This window comes from Calidris pugnax, unplaced genomic scaffold (genome assembly GCF_001431845.1).
Source record: "Calidris pugnax isolate Ruff unplaced genomic scaffold, ASM143184v1 scaffold209, whole genome shotgun sequence".
Lineage (NCBI taxonomy): Eukaryota > Metazoa > Chordata > Aves > Charadriiformes > Scolopacidae > Calidris > Calidris pugnax.
The window spans coordinates 1,960,094-1,966,451 of NW_015090978.1; positions in this window are offsets into that span (position 1 = coordinate 1,960,094).

Here is a 6,358-nt window from a genome sequence, read left to right on the forward strand (position 1 = left end):
AAAATTGTTAGCTAAGGCTCACAAAACCTTTATGCATAATATAACTAACTTCAATGGACCTGTAATATTTGATTCTAGATGCCATTTTAGTCATGAATGGCATATGCTGTAAGAAAACTTAACTTTCATTCCCTGTTACTTTTGACAAATCCTGTGAAACTTTTATTATTGAGTCAGAATTAGTGTTCAAACTGTCTTTTCATGTTACTTTGTTAATGACATCAGTGTTGTATTTTGGTTTATGTTGCTCAGGTAGACTCCAGCGGTCACAAGACCAATTTCCTATCTGGAAAATCTGAGCTGCTAAATTTCCAAGTTCGCTAGCTTGTACGTTGTAATGAGGACAGTACTAGATCTTGGCCAGCTTCTCTAGTCACCTGTTTTTTCCACCTTCCTATGTCAGTGTTGAAGAAAAAAATCAAACCAGCGTTGTGTTCTTACTTTCTTTTTGCCGAAGAAGCCCTTAATAATTCACAGATTCCAACACCAACTGATGTTTTTCATCATTCACTACGATTGGCGTGGCTGGGGAGCAGTCTTGTTTTAAAGAATCCTGGTGGACAACAACCTGAACACGAATCAGCAGTGTGTTGCTGCAACAACAAGGGCAAATTGGATCCCAGGCTGCATCCACAGAGGCATTACTAGCAGATATAGAGACATGATCATCCCACTTTATTCATTGCTTGTCAAGCCACACATGCAGTACTGTGTACAATTCTGGTCCCCACAGTTCAAAAAAGATGCAGACAGACTGGAGATGGTACAAAGGAGGGCCACAAAGATGATCAAAGGACTGCAGAACCTGCCCTATGAGGAAAGACTGAGGTAGTTATATCTCTTCTGCCTGGAGAAGAGATGGCTTATGAGGACCTCATTACAGTGTTCTAGTACTTCAAGAACAGCTGCAAAAAGATGGATGCTCTCTCTTTACAAGTAGCCTTGTAGAGAGGACAAGAGGCAATGGTTACAAGTTGCACTGGGAGAGGTCTCATCTTGACAGAAGAAAGGATTTTTTTACAGTGAGAACACTCAACCACTAAAACAACTTTCCCTAAAACAACTTTTAAACATGCTTATGTTTAAAAGAAAAAATATTATTAAACTTCATAATCTCTGTCACCTACTAAGGAAAAACAAGCAGATGCAAATAAAAATACAGTGAATTGCTCCATAAACTGCAGATTATTTTCTTAGGTAGCATATCTTGATGTATGACCTATTTTGTGACTCATGATTTGTCCTTTAACAACTAACGCTGTTGCTGGAAAGGGAAAGAACTCAGGAATTGATCAGAGACATATTAATTGCTTTAATAAAATATAATAAAATTTAAGGAGGCTTCAGTATTCTTACTAATAATATGGCCAGTGTTTAAGTTTTACAAAATTTCTTTTGCTGCATTGCTGACCTTGTCCTTACCATCCCATTGCCTGAGCCCATGAAGCGTTTGAAACCTAACAGCAATCATTTTCCTTGAACTTTACATTGGTTTACTTTTTTTTTGCTATCACTTTCATATTTTTCTTCTTATTTTATCTACACATTCACGAACTCCTATTTTCTCTGTCTCAACTTTCTATGACTACTTTTATTCATGTCACTAGCATGGTTTCAGGTTTTCTGCTAGATCGTTTCAAGAACCAGGAAAGAATTGTCCACCTTCCAAGGAAACTTTATCTACTTCATTAATGGGTAAAGGGATTTTCCTCTATAGTTAGAATAGCAGAAATGGGTAATTTTCCTTCTTTTCATTTGCCAACTGCATATATGCAAATATGCAATGCTGAGAACTCCTTCCTGATGTAAAAAATTCTGAGTTTTTCGGAGTGGTGTTCATGTGGCTGTGTATAAGGATAATGATTACTGGGAAGGATACAACTTTTAAAGTACAACAGGTTAAAATTCTCAAATATCTTCTGCATGAAACCACTTGACACAAATTATAAACAAATTCACCTTCAAAAAGATTGCAAAGCAAAAATTGCTGAACTTTGTTATTCTAGCTAAGCATAAAAATTTGGCGGGCTTAGTAATAGGTAGTTCCACTAAATAATAATAGTTTTTACTTTCCATAGATTTTTTTTTTATAAGAAGAAGCAAGAATAAGAAAAAATCGCCATGTCAAACCAGCCATAATTTTAATTTTATGGTTTTATTTACATCACTGATATAAAATTTTTATGTAACATGCCATTATGTATTTATGATATATAACAATATTTTAATCATAAATAACATTCCTTTAAGTACTTGAATGAATAACTTTTTCACATGGCTTAGTTTCAGAATAAGTTTCAGATCTTTATGAAAATTTTATATTCTAACCTAGAAAAATACATGAGATCTCTTCTAGAACTTCATAGTAATTTCATTATGACTCTGGTAGTGGTTTTAGAGTTCTAGATAATCATGTATCCTTTTTTGCTGCACTTGTGCTTTGCAGGATTCACACTCAGACAAATGCAGTTTAATAACTCTTCTTTATCAGTTTTTATCATTGGTACGCAGGATCCACACAGACTAAAGTTATTCAGAAGCTGTAATGTGTCAGGCAGAGTTCTTTGTATTCTGTTAGAATATTTCAATTATTGGGTTTTGGATCAAGTTTTATTTACTTGTCATTGTGATACAGATGCATGTACCTAATGTCAAAAGAACTCTGACAATTAATTTTGTCCAGTACTATCTAGCCTTTGATCAGTGTGGCACAGTACACTAGCAGCTAGAGACTGAAAGAGGTATATGTTTCACATAAAACTAGTGAACTACAAACTTGCAAATCTGAGCAAACAAAAACCCCTGCTTCTACAGCCAGATTGTTCACTTTGCAAAGCATGATACTACCGGGAAATACATAAGTAAATAAATACAGGCAGAAAATCAAAGACAGGATTTTTTTGTTGTTGTTTTTATGAGATACAGAATTATGCTTTTAAGAAATTTTTGAGAAAACTATTGAAATAAAAATTGGCAGCCAGTGCTCCCCCTTGCTGCTTTGCATCAGTCATGTCAAAATGCAATAAGAATTTGTCTAATATGGATTTTGTCACCTTTTCTAAAATGCCAGCACCATTTGCTGTGCATTGTGGTAATATGCCTGGGAGCTGCTGTCCCTAACATCAGCCATTTCTGTATTTGCCAATGTACATTAATGTTTTCACTTTTTTATGGAAAAAGATGTTAGCCGTTGATGCAAGCTGCAAGATGCCAGACTGCATGGGGCAGCTACATTTTCACACAACAGCTTTGTGAGCTTTTAAATTACAAAATTGCTCTTCATAATTCCTTTTTACGTAATACAAACTCAAAACAGAATAAGCTGAGGGAAACAATGTCTCCAGGCAGACAAGATATTATAGTGTTTATTAGTGCAAATCTCCTGAGAGATCATATTACATTCTAATGGTGGTGCAAATTAAGCTAGTTTCATCATCAGTTTTTTTTTAACTGCCCTCTTTGATTCCTTTTCATTTTCCTTGAACACCAAAACACATTGATACATGAGTATTTGTGTCTCACACTTTTATTTGGTACATCTTTGACAAAAAAACCCCACCTTAGCTTCTCTCTACAAACAAATGTTCTGAATAGAAAGATCTATGTCAGTTAGCGCAAATTTCCAGTCAACAGATTTAACATTTCAGTGTGGTCTTATATGTGCCCAGAGCACAATAAAATAAAATTATATCTTTTTATTTTTTACCTATCTTCTCTCAGAAAGCTGCAGTCCATGAGCTTTCTACACTTGACACACTGGGTACTTTACACCCAGCTGTGAAAGTTGTTTGTTTATTTATCATCACTGCAAGTGCACTGCCAGGCCCTTACTAGGCATCTAGACACCCAGTACAGTTTGGTAACTGAAGTCCTGCTACCCCAGGTTTGGTATCCACAGATTCTTAAGCGCCAATCTGTGCACTCTTCTTGCTCTGTGTGAGCTCTCATGGATGTTAAGAGTCTGGGGACTGTTGATCAGCCTACTGAGCATAGAGCCGCACACAAAAGGGAGAAAATGCAAATAATAATTAAAAAAAATAAAATAAGGTATCTATCAAGCGAATATCTTGAAATATTGCATTAATTTGTTCTTGACAAGTATTCAGATTCACATTTGATTTTTTTTCTCCGGGAGGAGAAATAGAAAGGTGTTGCTACCTTTCAGTCTTTTTCAGTCGTGTTAATGATATATAGGAAGAGCTTACTGGAGTATTTTCTTGGCATATATTTCTCTAGTAAAAATTTTAATTAGTTCCAGCTGCACATTTCCTACCAAGGAAGGCAGGAAAGAGCATCTTGGATAACTGGCTACACGAAGATATTTTGAGTACTTAGACACAGCTGATATTCAACATAGAGTATGCTTTGAAATAATAAATATGAAGACCTTTTACTCTGTGCTGTTCTTATGCAATGACTTCCAGAGCAGAACTTGCACTTTAGATAATAAGGTTTGTATGCATAAATCCTGAATTTCTTTGAAATATGCCTCTAAGGAACCATTGGCCTTTTCCATGTAGCTCTGCATCTGTAAAAGACTAGAGTCAGCCTCAGGACCTCTCTGAATAAACAGCTTTTATTCAGCCTCCGGGATTGTGGAATGGAATAGGTGTTTTACTGAAATGCAGACGGCAGTGGCCCACTTCTTTTTACTTCCATTTGCAAACACTAATTTATTTGAACCGATTGGCATTAGGAATCTTGATTTCCCCTATGTGGTTCACTTAATATGTTTTCCGTTAAGCTTCTTATAATGAGACTGTTCGACCTGTTTCCTCCAAGAGGATAAACATGGACAGATTAATCAGAACACAGATATCACCAGGGCTCTCTACTCACTCAGCAGCTGAGATGTCTGCACAGCTCCATAACTTAACTCTGAGACCCATGCCTTTTTCCCTTCCTTGCTCAAGCCTTTCCAGACCTAAATGTACTGGACCATGTTACAATTGCACCCTTAGCCAATAATGTACCTCAGCCCCAGCAAAATCACATAGTAATAAGAGGAGAATTAATATTATTTTTCCATTATACTTATTTACTAAAGTTTTCCTATCCACCCTCATTGCTATGAGCACTGGCCTTAAGCAACAAAAACTGCACCATGTGAAGCTATTTTTATTTTTTGTATTTTTATTTTACTTCCATTTTCACTGAAGTTTTTATGTCTGCTTTGAAGCTAATGAAACTCAGTGTTCTGTATTTTACTGTCCCTGGCCTGCTGAATGGACTGTGCTGTGTTAATTTTTATTTTTCTAGGTAAACAGTACTGTGGAGAACTGATCAGTTAACAAGTTTTTTCCTCATTATTATTATAATATACCTTAGAATCTCACTTTGAAACAAGGGGGATTTCTTCTGTTTGTTCTGCAGATTCAGGAACAGACCCTTTTTCCTTACCAAAAAGATGAATGTGGGACCACATTTCAGGAGATTAAGCAAAGATTCTGAATTAATGTGCTAAATCTATTGAACTAGATTTTCTCTTTGGAAGCTCTACTTTTTATCTGAGCCTGAAAATACAAGTCTTTCCTTCCTATCTCCCCAGAACAGAATGCGTAAAAATACATACAGCCATGTTACATTTTGAGTCTTTTATTTATATGAGTTTCTGGCTTGTGTGAATGGGCAAGAAGACTAAAGAGCAGAATGCAGGCTGTTTGTCTCTTTAGTAGACTCAATTTATATCTCATACTGATGACCAACATATAAAATCCTCCAATTTCTTGAGTTATTTTTGGAAAGGAGAAACTCACACCCAAAGCAGTTTAGCCACAATAAATGGATGACATATATGCATTAGAAATTTCTGCACAACTCTTGAGGTTTCATCAGAGCTTGCTTTCCTTCTCTCTGAAGCACAATCTTCCAAGTAACCTTTCAGAATTAACTACTGTGGGCTAACAACTTAGTTTCCCAACTCACTATAAACAGGAAAGCTGATCCATTTAAAGCTTTCACATAATTCTAACCACTTCACAAGAACAAATGAACCTGAAAGCTTTACAGAATAACTAGGAGGCCAAGGTTTGAGTTTTCACTTCTGCTACAGATACAATTGAAGCTTTGTTAGTTCTGTGAATGCATGTTCTCAACGCTCTTGCTTGTGTTATGCACCTTCTTTGACAAGAGAATTTCAGCCTCTGCAGAATGAAGGTATAGCGCAGGCATAAAGTATAGTGAAAAAAATCAAAAGACTGAGCTTTAGATGCTACTGATATGATTAAACTAGCCTCAGTTTGGCATCCAAAGAATATAAGCCATGTGGACTTTACGTACCTTTTCTCGAAGAGAGCAGCACTTTATTTTACCAAAATGGGGTTTACCTCTCTTAAAGAGAGAGGGGGGGGGGGGGGAA